Below are 20,169 nucleotides of genomic sequence, written 5' to 3'. Positions count from 1 at the left end.
CAGTCACCACAATTTGAACTAACGTGAATGTGAGCTTTGATGATTGGAAGAGCGTGCTTGCGACGGTGATTCATTAAGTTGAATCTTTAGGGTGCGATGCTTTCGTGCTCCCTCAGTGGTGTAGTTGCATGAACTACGCAAGGCTGACGCGATACATAAAAATGGGTAGAGCAGCCACCCACGAGAGGGAGCCACACGACGAGAGTTTCGTACTCGTAGAAATGGCGACCTCTTTCATTCCAATGTTTCCACGACCACTGTTTTGAGGCTGCGAGTGTTTCCAATCGTAAGCGAACTCCACGTTTTCTTTAGTTACGTCGAAAGATAACGTGTTCAGTGTGCAATACTGGTCGTTAATACCCTTAAAAAAAACTTCACTCGTTACCACGGCAAATAACTTCTGTCTTTTGTGTCAAAGCACTTCGGGCAGTGCGGCGATATTGTGGCATAAATGAGTCTCAATTGCCACTGCATTTGAGAGGATTTGGATGCGCTTGACTGCAGTAAAGTATTTTTAAGGCGTCAGCACTTTGTCGTCTTTACTACCATAGTTTGGTGGCCGTATTATCGTTGATTCATAACCCAAGATGAAAATGATCTCTGTCTGTAGGATTTCTGAGGGAAGGGCAATGGAGACCAGAACACTACGAACTACCAGGACGGCGGCACGGCTGTCCACTACGGTAAGTGATGAAAGGTCTTCCGTTAATATTATAGCATAGAAAAATATCTCCTCTCTGTGCACCGGAGGAGATAATTTGACAGCGCTATTATTTTATTGGTGGGAACAGGCACGTATAAACGGGATGCATACATTATGCATTCACGCTTTGTGTGGATGTGGTAAAATACGATGGGACAACAGCGACCCTTTCTGCCCGAATTTACTGTACCACTCCGCATGGAATTCCAATAATTCCATATGTTATGAGTATAATGATTACAGAAAAAATAGATTCCGCACAATATTCGTATCCTTGTCGTCGATTTTCACAGTGATCGGACAGATTCTTATAGAGTCGTTAGAAAGCCTACGGTGCGCCTTGGTTGGAAACATTTGCAATATAAAACGAGACAAACGAAAGGATAGAAATAAGACAGCACTGCAACTTAAAACAAGTACGGGAATATGTATCAGATACTAATAATGCAATAATGCTCAAGCTCCTTTAACGCCTTTTCATTTTTTTTTTCTGCACCACAATTTGCGTTTTCTGGATTACATGTTTCAAAAGACGTCAACTGCAGCCTAGCTGCATTGTGATCGTGTTCCCTAGTCTCAACCAGTTTTTAGAACATTCCGACTTTTGCGATTTCTTTCCAGTCATCCTCACGAATCATTATCGCACAATAACGAACCACCAGCTTTGCATTCAGAGAAGACGCAAACGGCCAAAAAGGAAACCAGTTTGCCGCTTCCAGTGTCCAGTAGCGGCGCCTGCGATGATGCGGTTCCCAGCACGAGCCGTGCGGACAAGAACGCCGCTGCATTGGCGACAAACAACGCGAGGTATGGGCAACATTTAAAGCGTTATTACAGCGTTGTTCTTTTAGCAGATCTTGCCTGTGCCGCAGTAGCAGAGGTGTACGTTACGCGGTACAAATAATCGTTACTTGCAATCAGTGGAATTTTGTTGATTTTATTGCGAAGCACTTCTTAGCGAACCTTTGGCATTCTGAGCGTTTTTTATCTATCTATCTATCTATCTATCTATCTATCTATCTATCTATCTATCTATCTATCTATCTATCTATCTATCTATCTATACTTCTATTATCTATCTATCTATTTATCTATTTATCTATTTATCTATTTATCTATTATCTATTATCTATTATCATCTATCTATCTATCTATCTATCTATCTATCTATCTATATCTATCTATCTATCTATCTATCTATCTATCTACTATCTATCTATCTATCTATCTATCTATCTATCTCTATCTATCTATCTATCTATCTATCTATCTATTTATCTATCTATCTATTTATCTATCTATTTATTATTTATTTATTATTTATTTATTATTTATTATTTATTTGTCTGTCTGTCTGTCTGTCTGTCTGTCTGTCTGTCTGTCTGTCTGTCTGTCTGTCTGTCTGTCTGTCTGTCTGTCTGTCTGTCTGTCTGTCTGTCTGTCTGTCTGTCTGTCTACGTGCTTTCGTGTCGCCTCCATAATTTGGTGTAGACCAAAATTGGCATGGGAGGGTAAGAGGACTAGACGAATGTGATTCTCTGGCCATGACATGAATAACGTGAAAATCTTGTCGCGTACGTCGTCGAACACTTTCCTCCAGACACGTCTGGCACATACCCGTTTACCATGGGCCACAGCGTACGGGTGTGCGCCACAGGTGATTGAAACTTTATATCTACCCAGGAACGGCGGGAACAGACATTGGTAATTGAAATGCGAGTGCGTTAAAAACAAACATCGGCAGCGTTCACCTGACGAATGGAAAGAATAAAAAATAGGATCCCAGCAGCAATCTAACCATAGAATGCTGTGTGGCAATCAGGGATTCTACCACAGAGCCACGAAAAGAGCCTATGCAGGCGTAAGGCGATGTAACGTCAACTGTGTTTGTGGTGCAGGCTTTCTAATTTTACAAGAAAGCAATAAACACTATATGTACCCTTACGATACAGGCGTCATACACGATTTACGTGCTATGAAATCGGAGCCAGTGTTGGCTCCGATTTCATAGCAGTCTAATAAAAATTACATTCTTCCTATGATTCAGCAAGCTATATTCAATCATTCCTAGACCGCGAGTAATACATTAACGAAAGTCTCGCACGACATTCACATGATTGCACCATAAAGTGCACTTAGTTTCGATAATAGTTGCGTGTGTACTCTAACGTGAGGGATGACGTTACATCGCGCCATAAGTTAACCCTTAAACGCCTGTGGTGTCAACGTGCCTGGTAAAGTCACGGTGCGCACAGAGCTACCACATTTACAAAAACACGTCGCTCCACCTCCTAACGTTTGGCTCGAAGCCATAAAATGCAGCGTAGTAGTACTCACTGACTGCTTCGCCTGAATCCGATTCCCACAACGTGTGGGATCTGCCGAATTTTATGTAATATAATGTGTGCTTTTTTTCGCAACTGTAGCGTTCTGGGTTTTTCAATTACATTTCTTGTAATTTATTGCCGGTAACGAATTACTTTTTTTCTACGGCGTTTGGGATGTTAAACCCCAACAATTATTATTAGCCTCACATCTCTCCTCTTTACCCTCAATTCCCTTTCCCGCCACTTGTTACACTGGTATACTTACAAGTCCAGGCTATGCTCTGCTAGCGTGCCTGGATAGCCGAGAGGTTAGACGCACGCCTTCGGATCGATACGCGGGTTCGAATTCCGCCGACGCATCAAAATCTTTTCGCCATTTTCTTTTATACTGTCTTTCTATCTCTCTCTCTCTCTGTGTACTAGTTTTCTCCCCTAACCCATCAGGGTTATACAGGTCCACGCCGGAGAAGCCCGGGCACGTGTTGTGGGTGTGCAGCAGAAGTTGAAAAGGACGAAGCAGCGTGTACCGCTCATGTTAATGATAATTACTGTTCGCACTATCCGCCGCAATGAAAAGTTAAAGAGCTCCGCTCCTAAATTGTCACAATCCTCTGAGCTGCACCATATGCCGCATGTAAAGTAGACAAAAGTGATAGAGCCTAACCCTATTGTATTTGTGTGACCTGTAAATAGGGACCTATTCCCAGGCTTCGAACTATACAATAAAGTTTAAAACCCATTTAAGCGCGGAGCACTTTAATGGCTCGGCTTGTCGTCCATCCATGCATCTCATGTGGCGTCATCACGCTCATAACAAAGCGCTCAATACAGCCGTAACAAGGACAGCAATCGTCAAAACCGGGTTCAAATGAATGAACAAGGTATAATATATAATTTACAGAAATAACCAAGTAATTTGAATAATTATCTAGAAATTGCTGACAACTTTCCGAAACATGCGGTTGACTCCGACGTTGCGCAAGAGAGGGCGCCACCGCCTCGCCAAGTGCGCTACGGATGCTCCCCCCGGCACTTCTCAGGCGGCCATTCAGCGCGTTTCAGGTTACAACCGCAACTGCCTCAACTACCGGAAGCTTTATAAACCACTAAACCGCTCCTCGCTCCTCCACCCATAGGTTTAGTACAGACTCTAGAGGAAAAGCTGGGCCGAAAGAACGCCGACCACAAGAACACCGCCATTACCCAATTTTGCCAGGGTTGCCTTTGCAATTATTTACGGAGTGGCTAAGATCAGCGGTATTTGTGTTAGTAATACTGGCAGTGTAAATCAAACACGGTCATTTTGACGCATTACAAGTGTGCTGGCATTGGTTGTCGTTCATTTTGAAGATTTTTAGGGAAAGATTGAGGGCTATTTAGGGAAAGTACTGTGCGCCAGACTCACGGCCCCGGAAAATGCGTTTGGAGACAGTTTTGCTAGATGACTCCAGCATAACCACTCGAGTTTGAGGTCGCGGCCGAGTGCGCGCCTTCTGACTGAATTGTGAGTCGCAGTGCGTCGTCGTCTGCGCGTTCTCTCGACGCGTTGCTCTAACTGATGGGAGCGCATTTTAGTTAATTACGATAAAGTCTGTCTAGTACAAGTCAAGTCTAGTATGCGTCTCAGGGGCAGGTAACACTCGCACGGTAGTGTAATGGCGGCATTGCGGCGCCCTTCTCGTCGGAGATTGTAATGCATGGGCGACATGGGGAGCTTTTCTCTAGTGTCTCTGCTAACTATATGCCTCCACCTAAACTCTCCACATTGATCCAGCCGAGCAAGAGCGCAGCGAGCGTCAGCGAATGCTGGATCGCGCGAGACAGCGTCGACGCCGGGCAAGTTCCGAGGTGAAATCTCTGCGAGCAGCCGCCGCTCGACAAGAGCGACAAGCCAAGCGACAACAGCCAGTGCCTCTCCTTGTGAACGCCCAGCGAGCAGCTGCACAACGTAAGCGCCAAGTGAATTCCGCATCGGTCAGGCTCAGACCGCTGCGGCTCGTCACCGCAGGTGGGCCGATCGTAAACTCAAAGTGAAGCAAGCGTAGTGAAACGTCTACAGTGCCAGAATAATCTAACCACGGTGCTTGAGAAGGCAGCGGCTGCGGAACGTCAAATGCGCCAGAGCAACTCAGTCTCCTTCCCGCGCGCAGGAACCACACAACCCTATTATAACCGCATTTATTCGCACATTACAGATTACCGCACAAGCCATAACCGATACCATAATACCCACATTGCAATAACAAAAATGATAGCCACCGATAAAAATAGCACAAACAATAACTGTGCAACGGGAATCGCGGGGGTGCCCGACGCACCTCCTCAGGTTCCACAGTAATGGAGCTGCTATTTCTTGTTTATTAGTGTTGGGGAGGCACTCCAGTGGAATCACTTTTTTCTTTCGCAAGATTTCGCTTGCTGATAGAGCACACGACGCGGTGCTCATGTTATCAATTTGGACTTCATGCAGAACATGACGACGACGGCAGAAATGGGCTTCTAGTGACCATACAAATGCGGTCGGCAATGAAAATCATGTGCAGATAATCCTTCCGTCAATAGCGGCGCACTTTGGCGCAGTATTCCTGCATTCGTAGGAGATGCTTTAACAGAGATTTATAGGAGAAACGATCAGGTCGGGTAATGGGGAACTGCAGTACAGCCTTTCGAAAGAGTATAGCCTTATTGTGACGTACTTTAGGCGTATACTACGGGAATGGGAGTATATCGACAGTCACCACAACCTTTGAAGACACGTGAATGTGAACTTTTACAATTTAAAAAGCGTGCATGCGACAGTGATCCATAAAGTTGAATTCCTTGGTATGCGGTGCCTTCCAGCTCCCTCTGGGTAGTGCAGTTGGCATGATTGGCGCAGGGCTAACATGATACAATGAAAATGGGTAAAGGAGCCACACCACGAAATGTTCGCATTCGGAGAAACTAGCGACCTCTTTTTTTTACCGTTTCCACGGGCCACAGTGTTGAGACTGTGAGTGTTTCCAATTGTAAGCGAACTCTCGCGTGCGTTTATGGTCATGTCGATACATATCGAGTTCAGTGTGCAATAATGATCGTTAATACTCGCAAGGAGCATAATTCGTTTACAAGGCAAATTGCTTCTTCTGTGTTTTGTGTCAAAGCATATCGGACAGTTCGGGGAGACTTCGCATCAATAATGCTCAGTTGCCACTGCATCTTAGAGGATGTGGATACGCGTGACTCTAGGGAATTTTTTTATGGTTTTAGCGCTTGGTCGTCTTTACCACCATAGCTTCATTGCCATATAATCGTTGGAGCTTCATCACACTTGATCAAAATGATCTGTCTGTAGAATTTCTGATGGAAGCCGCAATGCAGAGCTGGACACTACGAACTACCAGGACGGCGATACAGTCATCCACTGTGGTAAGCGATGGAAGTTTTTTTCCGTTAGTATTATAGCATAGAAACGTATCACACCTCTCTGTTCTCCGAATGAGCTAGTTTGACAGCGTTGCTATTTTATCGGTAGGAACAGACATGTACATACGGAATGTACATCCATGACTTCACGTTTTGTGTGGTTGTGGTACAATATGGTGGCACAAGAGTGACTCTTTCTGCCCGAACTTACTGTACCACTCCGCATACAATTCCAATAATTCCATATGTTATGAGTATAGTGATTACATAAAAAATACAGATTCTGCACAATTTTCGTATCCTCGTCGTCGATTTTCAATGATCTGACAGATACGTAAAGGGACACTTAAGGTAAATATTAAGTCGACGTTGATTGACGAAATAAAGGTCCACAAACCTCGTGGTGCTACTCTTGTGCGACGGAAGTGCTTATTTTTAAATAAAATCACATTTTAGTGGTCCGCATCGCGTTAGCGCACTTCAGATCACCCGCCTGAAAGCGGTGTTTCTCACGTCACTGCTGCCGAGCCCAACGTTTCCCGCCTTTACTGCGCGGCGGCGTGCACCGGCGGCGTGCGCCATTCGGGCATCCGGCAACATCACATGCAGGCGGCATTACGACGAACTTTCTGTCAGAGGGTTCGGTGAAAACAGAACCTTTGAACCACGCGCGCCGTTCCTCATGGCAACGCCAAGGAGGTTCTTTTTTCCATGAATCAAACAACGAACAACCAGCATGTTATTACGTCCCTTGGTACACGGAAGGTTTATTTTTATTGCAGCTAGTTTGATTACGAGTGATTAATTTCAGTCGAACTCTCTCACGTCATCGGGATCATTTCCAAAATGTGCCGCTGGTGGCGCTCATCGTTGATACATTTAGAGTTACTGTATATGCTACCTTTAGGTAGCAGAGTAGGAGTTGCGCATCCGTCTTCCAAACGCCGCTAGTAACCATGCGTTGCGGAGAAGCTGACGCTCGGGTCAATTCTTGTATTTCTCGATCGCGCCGCTGCAGCGACCTGGATTGACACTACTCATTCACAGTAAAGTTAATCAGCCGTCTTCGACACGCCAGACTTGCCGATCGGTGACCCGGTAGGCATGTCGCCTGCAAAAACGGAGTGCGTCTTCACCGCATAGCTGTGGTGCTAGCCAGACCTATGCGCAACTCTGCTACCTAAAGGTAGCATACAGACTCTAGATACATTTAGCTTAATTCTCGGTACGTAGGGCACTGCTTAATAATATTGCAGTTTTAGACGTTGTCATACATTGAGCTTTCACTGACATAAATTGTTATTTGCCTTTAGTGTCCCTTTAAAGCGTCATTAGAAAGGCCTACAGGGCGCCTAAGTAGGAATTTGTAATATGAAAACGTGACAAAAAAGATAGAAATAAGACAGCACTGCAGCGTGAAAGAAGTCACGGGGATATGCATGAAATACTAAGAATGCAATAATGCATTGAGCTCCTTTAACATCCCTTCCATTTTTTCGTGCACCACAATGTGTGTTTCTGGCCCCATAGATTACATGTTTCAAAAGACGTGAACTTTAGCCTGCCTTCATTGTGATACTGTCCCTGTGTCTCTAGGAGTTCTCTAGAAGATTCCGAGTTTTGCGATTTCTTTCCAGTCAGTACTCACGAATCATTGTCGCACAATGACGAACCACTACAATTGCCTTCAGAGAAGACACATACGGAAAAAAAGGAAACTGGTTTGCTGCTTCCGGTGTCCAGTAGTGGCGCCTGCGATGATGCGGTTCCCAGCACGAGCCGTGCGGACAAGAACGCAGCTGCGTGGCAAGAAACAACGCGAGGTATGGGCAACTAAAGCCCTCCATCGCGTCTACTGCCGCTTTTTTAAGTACCGCCATCTATTGTTCGACGACGACGCCCACTTCCGGTTCCGGAGTTCCGGAAGGAAGTTCTTGAGCCACTTCCTTCCGCTTTTTCTTCATCTTGTTTCTGCGCACGATGTGCACACGCGAGAAAGCTCATATTTGCTTCTCCGTTTCGCAAGTGTTGTTGTTTTGAGGTTCGTCGTAAACTGCCTGCCGCCGAGGGAGTTTTCGCTCGGTGTTTCTGCGTCGCGAGGGCATGGGCGGGCATCAGGGGGCATGGGGCACGTGCATCAACCGGAAAAAAGCAGCAGAAACATCATGGCGGCACTTAGGCTTCCGCTATGCGGGGAACCGGTGTGAAGGGAGAGGGGGGCGGACGAGTTGGCGCTACTTAACCTAGCCGGCGGAAAAACGCATGGGGGGCTTTATGGGCAACATTAAAGTTATTACAGCGACGTTCTTTTAGCAGATGTAGCCTGTGCCGCAGTAGCAGAGGTGTACGGTACGCGGTACAAATAATCGATTACTTGCAATCAATGGCATGTTCTTGTTTTTTGTAATAATCTATTCGTTTTTCGAAACTGTAACGTTCTGAGTAATTGAATTACATTTTCTTCTAAGTTATTACCGGCAATCAATTCTTTATTTTTTTAAAAGAAAGTTGTAAGCAGTCGTATACGGTGTTTGGGACGTTAAACCCCAGCAGTTATAATTACCTCTCATCTTTTCCTCCTCACTCTCACTTCCCTTTGCCGCCGCCTTGCAATACTATATTATACAAGTCTACGCTATGCTCTTCTAGCGTGCCTGGATAGCCGAGTGGTTAGGATGCTCGCCTTTGGATCGTGGGTACGCGGGTGGCGTCCCGGAGCTCATCAGAAATTTTTTCGCCATGATTTTCTCTGTCTTTATATCTTTCGTTGTCTCTCTGTTTCTTCCCTGCTCTCTCTCTCTCTCTCTCTCTACTCGTTCTCTACGCTCACCATCAGGGGTTAATACAGGCCACGCCGGAGAGAGCCAGGGCACGTGTGTTATGGGAGTGAAGGAAAAGTTAAAAATTACGAAGCGAACGTGCACCGTTTCATGTTCATGATAATTACAATCCGCAATATCCGCCGCTACGAAAAGCTTAAAGAGCTCCGCTCTTAAAATGATATCACGATCTCCGAACTGCACCGTATATAAATGTAGAGTGGACAAAAGTAATATAGTCTATTGCAATGTATTTGTGGGACTTGTAAGGTCACAGCCTTTGACCTATACGATAAAGTTAAAAACCACTTTTAAGTGCGGAGCACGTTAATGACCCGGCTTGTCGTCCATCCATGCATCATAGTGGCGTGATGACACTCACAATAAAGCACTCAATACAGCCCGTAACAAGGCTAGCACATCGTCAAAACCGGGTTCAAATGAAAGAACAAGGCCTAAAGTTATACAATTAACAGAAATACCTAAGTAATCGCAATAATTACCTAGAAAATTCGTAAAAATCATTTTGGAGACATGCGGTTGACTTCGGCGTCACGCAAGAGAGGGCCCCATTGCTTCGCCAGTGACGTTATGGCTCTTCCTACCAGCACTTCTCCGGCGGCCAATTGGCGCGCGCCATGTCGCAACTGCAACTGCACGTAACCTTTATATACCACTACTCGCTCCTCCACTCATAGATGTAGCACACACTCTAGAGGAAAAGAGCGCCGACCGCAAGAACATCGCCGTTACCCTACTTTTGTCAGGGTTGCCTTTACAATTTTTTACAGAGGTATAATATCAGCTATATTTAATGTTAAAATACTGGCAATATAATCAAACACGGTCATATTGACCAAATAATAGCCTGTAGGCGTTGTTCATTGTTCATTTGCAATATGTTTTGGGAACGACTGAAGGCAATTTAGGCAAATTACTGTGCGCCGGACTCACGGCCCACAAAAGCGTTAGATTCAGCTTTGCAAGATGGCGCCACCATAACCACTCCGTGTTTGAGGTGCGCGGCCTATTGCGCGCCTTCTGACTGAGTTGCCAGTCGTAGTGCGCCGTCGTCTGCGCGTTCTCTGGACACGTACTTATAGCTCTAATTGATGGGAGGTCACTTTCGTTAATTACGATGAAAAATAGATGCCACCCTCAGTCTAGCATGCGTCTCGGGGGCTACTAACGCTCGCACGGTAGTGTAATGGCGGCATGGCGGCGCCCTTCTTGTCGAGATTCTAATGCATGGGCCCTATGGGGTCCTTTGCTCTGGTCTGTACTAACTCTATGCCTCCTCGTAAACTCTCCATATTGATCCAGCCGAGCAAGAGCGCAGCGAGCGTCAGCTAATGCTGGATCGCGCAAGACAGCGTCGACGCCGGGCAAGTTCCGAGGTGAAAGCTCAGCGAGCAGCCGCCGCTCGACAAGATCGACAAGCCAAGCGACAACAGCCAGTGCCTCTCCATGTGAACGCCCAGCGACCACCTGCAGAACGTAAGTGCCTAGTGAACCGCGGCATCGTTAAAGGGATACTGGCACCTTTCTTCGAAGGCGAGTTTACTCTGCCATACAAATCTCCTGCATGCAGAAACGGCTCTGAAAAACAAAAGCTCAGCAAATGCTGATAAGATATTATTTTGATATCAAGGTCAAGTCACTCACATCAAGACACTCACATCGCGCAATACCAATTTGGTGTATATCTAGTGAAACGGCCGCTAGCGGATCATGAGCGTGGCATGTAAATCAGGTCGTACATGACTTGCATGCATGATTTCCATGTACACGTCTCACTTACGTTCGTCATACAGTCGTGTCGCGTAACACCAATTTTGGTGTATATCACGCAAGCGAAACGGACGCGAATGCACCACGAGCGTGGCATGTAATCATGACATACATGTCATGGATGTCATGGTTTTCATGCTACCACCTGTATTCATGTTCTTCATAAAGTCACATCACACAATACCAGTTTTCGTGTATATCAATCTAGCGAAACGGCCGCGAGTGCGCCATGAGCGTGGCATGTAAATCATGTCACACATGACATGCAAATCAGGATTTTCATGTTACCACGTGTCAGTTATGTTCGTCATACAGAAAGTTCTCGTCATACCAGTTTTTGTATGTATCCCTTCATTTAACGGCCGCGAGCGCCCCGAGACCAGGTCATGTAAATCATGCTGCACATGACATGCGCGTCATGATTTGCATGTTAGGACCAGTCATTATGTTCGTCAGGAATTCTTGTCACGCCGTACCAATTTTGGTATATATGAAATTAACGGAAAGGCCGCAAGAGCCCAAAGGCCGTGGAATGTAAATGATGCTGTTCATGACATGCGTGTCATGATTTTCATGATATGACCTGTCATTTATGTTCGTGATAAGGCCATGTTATGACACACCAATTTGGTGTACATCCGATTAACGGAACGGCCAGGGAGCCCAAAGGCCGTGGAATGTAAATCATGCTGTTGATGACATGCGTGTCATGATTTTCATGATATGACCTGTCATATATGTTCGTAATAAGGCCATGTTATGACACACCAATTTTGGTATACATCCGATTGACGAAACGGCCAGGAGAGCACAAAGTCGTAGGCGGCTAGATAGATAGATAGATAGATAGATAGATAGATAGATAGATAGATAGATAGATAGATAGATAGATAGATAGATAGATAGATAGATAGATAGATAGATAGATAGATAGATAGATAGATAGATAGATAGATAGATAGATAGATAGATAGATAGATAGATAGATAGATAGATAGATAGATAGATAGATAGATAGATAGATAGATAGATAGATAGATAGATAGATAGATAGATAGATAGATAGATAGATAGATAGATAGATAGATAGATAGATAGATAGATAGATAGATAGATAGATAGATAGATAGATAGATAGATAGATAGATAGATAGATAGATAGATAGATAGATAGATAGATAGATAGATAGATAGATAGATAGATACGCTCAAAGTCGCAGAAGTTCGCTAAGAAATGCTTCGCATTAAAAAAAAAAGCGCGCCGTCAACGTCATCTGTAAGCTAAACGCGAAGGCGCCTAAAGGCCTCCAATATTCGCGCACACTATCTCGGAGGCAACGCCGCACCGTTGATGGTCGCGCATGCTCGCGCCCGCGCGTCACTGCCGCGTCTTCCGCGACAGCGCGGGCTGCACCTTTTCGTAGGTGTGCGATAGAGTACGTTCGTATCAAACGTCGCGGGGTGCAATCGGTTCACAACAACCGTACTCCAATACATTGCAGGCTAATGGGTCTTGGCCGGAACCACAGAAAAATTCGTATCACCCCGAAATTCGTACGAGCTGTGATCGTATCACTGAGGTTTTACTGTATATTGTGCGAGCACGTGACGTGAAGCTCATACCGTGTTGTGACGTCTGAGTAAAGTAGGAACCGAAACCAGCCTTTAGAAACATACCGGAATTACTTTTCCAGGGTGCACTTACGCTTAGCACTACCTTTTCTAGGCTCTTCAGGGCGTGACCTTTCCTTTGACGCAAAAAAAAAAAAAAAAACACTGAAAATGTTCGTGTCAGTACCCCTTTAAAGCTCAGAGCGCTGCGGCTCGTCAGCGCAGACACGCTTATTCTATACTCAAAGTGAAGCAAGAGTTAGTCAAACGTCTACAGCGCCAGAATAAACTAACCATGGTGCGCGAGAAAGTAGCTGCCGGGCAACGTCAAATGCGCTACAGCAACGCAATCGCATTTCACGTGCGCAACAACACAACCCTTGTAAAACAGCATTTAATCGCCATTACGTATTACCGCACAGCACGTAACGTAAACACTTCACGACACCGTTGCAATGACCCACATTGCAATGACTTCACCCACATTGCATTGACAACAATGATAGCACCGATAAAGATAGCAACAAAATAATAACTGCGCAACGGGAATCGCGGTGTACCCGACGCACTGCCTCAGGTTTTACCGTACTGGAGCTGCATTTCTTACTTACTATATTGGGGAGGCACTATACTGAAATCACTTTTATTTTTAACACGAAAGTGTTTTACGCCGGAGTCCACCCAGACTTCAGTGACGTATTTCCGTCAAGGCAATGACGTCGCAAAAATCTACACTATCAGATGGCAGATAGAAACTTGGAAGAAAGTTCCATCAACGGGAGTCAAACCACGACCTCGCGCTCCACGGGAACAGATGTCCACTGCGCCACGGTCACACTCCGGCGGCTTTACAAACGCACCTTGTATATCTCACACTTTAGTCGGCGGGATGGTGTCGCCGTCTGGGAGCGGGGAAGTAATGCATCAAGACCGTGGCCTTCTCGATTAGCTCCTGCAGCGGGTCGTTGCTACGTGTCCGTCCCATTCGGCGCGTTTCCAATAAGAGAAGTGCACTTTTGTCAACGCCTTGACACACCACGGGGTGGCAACCTTACCCAAGCATCGGCCTCGGTCATAGCATCCATCTATATTATTGTAGCTCTGCGACGCGCGCCTGCCTCACTGGTGGTAACACTGCATTCGCCCCGAGAAAAATCGCGGCCGGGCTGAGGGTAGACACGACGCGCGTTGCGTTTCCCTCTAGTCCGGCCGTGGTGTTCAATTACTCTTTAACATGCGGTGGTGTGGCGACATTAGCACAAGTTCGGCGTTCAATCAGCGACGCTCTTCTGGCTGTCACACCTCTTTCTCTGATTACGCTCTCACCGTTATCTACTACAGCTACATATGGGTTTGTTCATGGACGTTAGTCGTCGGGACGGAGATGTGCCATCAAGCGCCAACGTGGGTGCATCCACGTTAAACGGTGCTATAGCTGCCAAAGACCAAGAGATAATGTGAAAGCTCTCTGATATCAATGTACAGTAAAAATTCAACTAGTTTCGCGATGACGCATTTTACTTTTGTGTTATACCGATTCCTATGACGGAGGGATCAACCATGTTTTTTAATATATATTACTAATTTATATATTTTGGTATGTATTGTGTTCCAGTTGTAGTAAATTTCGCTAAGTTTACTAAAGAAGTCGTACATTGATGCACCGCATGAGATTTCGTATGTAGTGTTTTAGAGGTAAAAGAAATAACTATAATCTTACAAATGTACCGCGAATCAACAGAGCAGGAGTAGCTTCGGAATATAATTAGTTTTGTACTGCAGAAACTAGCCGCAGTCAACGAAGGAAATGTACACATTTCTGTTGCCTTTGTTACAGCAGAGTGAACGGCCGTGCACGTTTGCATGTCTTTTCTAAGACAGATGGAGAAAGATTCCCGTCCATGCGTAGTTAGTGTTTCGATTATGAAACGTTTTATTGCGCGGAACGTGCAGGACTACATTATGCTGCTGTTTTTGTCTGGATGTGCTCAGCTGAGGTGAGCTACCATAAAAAATTAGCCATGCTAATGTCGGTTAGAAGCTATTAGAAAACAAAGCCCTATGCAAGCCGCGCCATGACGCGCTGTGCAACATGCCTTCTTTTTGGGTGCTTGTGCTTATAGTTTCACGTCCGACAGCGCACTTCGAGTTTTTATCCTCAAGGTGTCTAAGTATCGCGTTTAGCACGTACGAGAATTCTCTTTCAGGTTTTACCACGAAACTGTATTTACCGTGTTTCCCCAGTGTCTACTAGAGAACTAGTAGGCATTACTCATTGAATCAAGAATGAAAAGTTTTGTATACGTGTGATCAGGTGGAGCGCTGCTTTTTTTTCTCAACGTTGACGTCCCCTGAAATTAAGCATCAGTCTTCAAGTGCTGTTGAACAAGGCAAATGCGGGATAAATAGAAATTACCGAAGTTTAGGAGTAATATTAGGCAAATCGGGCTCCTATAAAAGCTAAAATCTGTTCGCCAAACTGTCTATCGAGAAAAACATGCTCCTTTCCTTCCACAAAGCACTATGTACACGGCGTCAAATTCCGTTGTCTGGTCACTCGCAGGGATTCTACTGGCACTACAGAGAGGAAGAAGCGTAAAGATATCAGCGGCGTCAACGGCAACGTCAACCACGGCAAGAAACGATCAGGGAAGCGACGCCACAAATGCGAGATATGCGGCCAGTCATTTAAAACGAAGAGTAGTCTCCTGGCACATCGCCGTACGCATGCAGGCGACAAGCCCTATCGCTGCGACACATGCGCTAAATCATTTTCACAGAAGGGTAATCTCGGGGTACATCTTCGCACGCATACAGGCGAGAAGCCCTTCCATTGCCACATGTGTGCTAAATCATTTGCACAGAAGTGTCAGATGGTGGTACATCTCCGCAGGCATACAGGCGAGAAGCCCTTCAAGTGCGCGGACATGCCCTAAATCCTTCGCACAGCCGGCAAATCTTCGTGTACATGAGCGCATGCATGCGGACGAGAGGCCGTATAAATGCAAAATGTGTCGTCATTCATCCAAGACATTAGCAGCTCTCAAAAAGCACCAACGCGTGCACAGAAACAAAAAAAACGTGAGCCTGCCAAAAACAGGAACAAAATCACTTATAGCAGCGATGTATCAATGGGCACCTCCACAGTCGCATGGCTGTGTCTTCCTTTACTGGCGAAATGTGCAATAATTAACGTGCAAAAAGAAATGTATATATTTTATTACGCAAGCATCGTGAGTGCTTAATTTTTACGTTCTATTGACAAGCCGATGTTTTTAGAAATTTAACTGATCTCATGGCCATATTCGGCAAACTCACTCATGAGACGACTCAATTAGACTCAAATCGAGCCGCGAGTCTTAGTCTGGGTGTGTCCGGGTGGGCAAATTATCATTTAGCTAGAGTTCTAGTGAGTCCGGTTGAGGAAAACTTCGGTGAGTATGTGTCCGGGTGAGTCCTAACCGCAAAATATATTGTTACGGGGAGAAGAAGGCGTTGAAGGTTCTATTTACAAGGTATATACAGAGGAAAAAGCCAGGCATACAAGATGGGGCCCAAAGTCCGCGCGGAATCAGGGAACGTCGTCCTCTTTCATCACGTCTCCCTCTTCATCTTCGGTAGCGCTTCGTAGCAATATAACATGAGTGAGTCTGAATGACGTCCACTTTTTTAACGACCTATGCTCCTACCTAAGGACAAGAACACGTGGGCACTTCCCCATTCGCGTGGCCGTGTATCCCTTCCCTGTCAAAATGTGCAATCAATTATTCACATAGAGCGAAAGTGTTAATACGAAAACATCGATGAACACGAGTACTGAATTCTTACGTGCTATTGATTAGGCGATGCTTTCAGAAATTTACCCGACGTGATACCTCATGACAGCACACGTGGGCTGTCGTAGATGTAAATTTTTGGGTATAACTCCGTCCTACATGTCAACGTTTACTTCCAGGTGTTAGAGAAAAGCAGTGTGGAACAATACTGCTGTTTCCTTAAGATAACAAAAATATATTAAAACCACCCGTGTGAGAAGAGTGTTTTATTCCTAATGAAAAACATCGGACTAAAATGCACGTATTAAGCAACGTTGTATGGCCTTCTTTGACGTCATAGTCAGAACTATTTGCAATGGTCCAGCGCAGAAGAATACTGGTGATTCCTTTGTGTGTGTCCTCTTCGTGCAGCTACCAATGTTACTTGTAGACGTAGCTGTACCAAAATATTTGTAACCGGAAAGTGGAAAAATGAGGATCGGAAACGATGTGCACGCAGATCACTTACTTTTGATGTGCAATTTGGATGGCTGATTTGAATTCTATAGCGATTCAGTGTACATGTGTGGTCAGAATTCATTTTTTACCTACCTCTCTCATGTATGCCTAAGCTCAAACATCGTGTGTTGTTGAAATGCGGCACAAGTCAACATTACTGCCTCGCCTGGGTGTGTGGTTATCACATACACCAGCCCTGTGCTGGTCCACATTACACTACACAAATACAAATCATTGAGGCAGTACAAAATCGCTCTGCTCATTTCATTTCAGCAAAAACATAGTCGCAACACGAGTGTCACGGAAAATGAAGGCTACTTTTAAGCTTCCTTCTCTAACAGCCATAAAAGGCAGTCGTGCATCTTTTTCACAAACTGCGTTATCACAACCCCGCTTTTCGTTCCTTGTTACTTCGAGCGCCATTTCACTCACACCGGCTTCATCACATTCATAAGCATACCATTCCATGTTTTCAACTGCTGCAGGCACACTATAATTTCGTCCCAGAACCGCAAAGGACAGGAATCCTTTACCGAACTCCGTAAGAGACATATCTAATGCCAGTACTTTTAAAAATGCTCTAAGCTGTTGTAAGGATACTGCACTATTATTTGCTTGTCTGCACTCTACGTGTAATGTATAATCACTGTGTGTATTTTAAATGTATACATTTTTTGTATATGGTATTTTTTGTTTTCGTTCGCCTTTGCAATGCATGCCGCCTGCCCCTAAAATATATATTTACCCTCAAGGTACTCCAAATAAACAAAAGATTAAATAAAGTTCTATGGCTGTCACGGAGAGTGTGTTTGTGTTTTGTCTTCCTTCCGATTGTTTGTGCCATCGCGACGTTTGTTTAGATTCATTATGAATTCAAGTATATAGGACAATGCAAAATATTTTTGCATACATATCAGCAAACGAAGATATTTCATAACAGAAATATTAAGTTATTTCTGCCCATTGCCATTCGCTTCAGGGCTTGCAGCCGTGACGACCTCTGAACCACGTCATTCGTTTCAAAAGTTGCAGGAGAGGTGCACCACTGGTTCGCGATTTTCATGCACCCCCATATGCTGACGGTGGCGGCTTGGTGCAGTCGTGCGCGTGCGCAATAGCAGCCGAGCAGATGACGCAGCATTCAGGCGCAGGCACCGTACCCACGTCTGCTTAGGTGGTGTGCTTTGCCAAAGCGTTTGCGCCTCATAAACTGTCCAGATGTGTGGCTTGCCACCTGTCAATGCTAGGTGGATGGCGTAAATTACGCGAAAAAAAAAAAAAATAAGGCCTGCGCCATGTCGGCACCTCATCATTCATTTTTAGTGTCGCACTGTGCTTGCGCCAATGAACTGGCGCTGCACATTTTCTGGACTTCTCGTGCACAGGCGTGAACCGGCTCCGATTGTCGCAGGCGAATCAAACGGGCCTCATGTTCCACGCGGTTGCCGTCGTTAGCGCTCGGAAGTGGACCGAAAAGAACGATTCCAACGCAGTCAAATGGTTGGAAAGAACATGGCAATGGCTGTAGGAGACCAGCGGCACTTTAAGGAGGTATGTTGTGGTGTTGACACGCAGGGAATGACTGAAGATACCGGCGAACGTATCGGCACATGCCTCGCCAGTAGTGCCTCAGCCGAAGACGAGAGTAGGTCTTTATTGTGCCAGTGTGACTCCATTTCGGACATCTTGGAAAGCGCTGCAAATGTCCCTACGCGGACGACGGAGAATCACGTGCAGGCCCCTGCGACCGTCAATGAGCTGATTGCGACGATGCAGCAAGCCTTCCCGAACGGCAATGTGTTGAACTTGATGACAAATGGTGCGTGAGACGGATTTTAGGGAAGGGGAGAGAAAACTTCAAGCAGGGAAGCGACCAAGGAGCCTCGCGCCGTTGAACCGGTAAGTTGGTGACGGTCAAAGATGGCGAACTAGAAATGGAAGCTGATGAGCAGACACGATCACAAGGCTGTGGCCATCGAGATGTAATGGTTTTCATGCTACCACCTGTTATTTATGTTCTTCATATAGTCACATCGCACAATACCAATTTTGGTGTATATCAATCTAGCGAAACGACCGCGAGTGCGCCATGAGCGTGGCATGTAAATGATGTCGTACATGACATGCATATCATGATTTTCATGTTACCACGTGTCAGTTATGTTAGTCATACAGAAATGTCTCGTCATACCAGTTTTCGTATATAGCCCTTCATTTAAACGGCCGCGAGCGCCCCGAGACCATGTCATGTAAATCATGCTGCACATGACATGCGCGTCATGATTTGCATGTTAGGACTTGTCATGATGTTCGTCATGAAATCTTGTCACGCCGTACCAATTTTGACCTGTCATTTATGTTCGCAATCAGGCCATGTTATGATACACCAATTTTGGTGTACATCCGATTAACGAAACGGCCAGGAGAGCACAAAGTCGTAGGCGGCTAGATAGATAGATACGCTCAAAGTCGCAGAAGTTCGCTAAGAAATGCTTCGCATTTAAACACCATGACATGCATGCCATGTATGGCATGATTTAAATGCCATACTCATGGTGCACTCGCGGCCATTTCGCTCGTTTGATATACACCAAAACTGGTATGGCGCGATGTGACTGTATGACGAACATAAATGAGAGGTCTTAATATGCGATTCATGCTGTGCATGTCATGTACGGTATGCTTTACATGCCACTGTCATGGTGCGCTTCCGGCCGTTTTGTTAACTGGATATATACCAAAATTGGTATGGCATGACACGAGTGCGTGACGAACATAAACGACAGGTCATGCATTGTATATACCAGAATATGTTTCATTGGCGTGGTGTACAGTAGATTGTGCATGCATGCGTGCATGGCAAACATGCGATATATGGTGGACTAGATGCCATGGCATGAATGATTTCATTTGGCTCAAAGACAAACAAGGCGATGTATGCAGCTCTTTGCTGGCTGCTTCGCATTACATCGATTCCCACAATGAGTGGGATCTGCCGAATTTTTTTTACTTCACGTTTCGCGTTATTTTTTTTTTTTTTGACAACGCGTAGCAACTGAATCTAGTTTCAAGAAACAAAAAAAAATATTGAAAACCAATACAGCTGTAACAAGTGACACTAAAAACTAAAACCCCGCACCATCGGCGCGCATTTTACCTAGCGGGCATTTTAGAAATGCAACACTTTGGTAGAGCCGCGCGCCGCTCTTTAAAGACCACACATTGCAGGCTACCGATCA

General features: G+C 45.3%; 1 long non-coding RNA gene across 1 annotated transcript; it reads left to right on the top strand.

The window, feature by feature from the left end:
* The first annotated feature begins 1,342 nt into the window (after nt 1-1,342).
* Nucleotides 1,343-10,716, top strand: LOC125759835 (uncharacterized). Its single transcript, XR_007417541.1, has 3 exons — nt 1,343-1,510; nt 4,805-4,878; nt 10,652-10,716. It is a non-coding gene; the product is annotated as an uncharacterized LOC125759835 (long non-coding RNA).
* The last annotated feature ends 9,453 nt before the right edge of the window (nt 10,717-20,169 follow it).

The sequence above is a fragment of the Rhipicephalus sanguineus genome, chromosome 9 (genome assembly GCF_013339695.2).
Source record: "Rhipicephalus sanguineus isolate Rsan-2018 chromosome 9, BIME_Rsan_1.4, whole genome shotgun sequence".
NCBI classification, from domain to species: Eukaryota; Metazoa; Arthropoda; class Arachnida; order Ixodida; family Ixodidae; genus Rhipicephalus; species Rhipicephalus sanguineus.
Note: the sequence above shows the minus strand (reverse complement) of the source record. Positions and strands in the feature narration are given on the sequence as shown.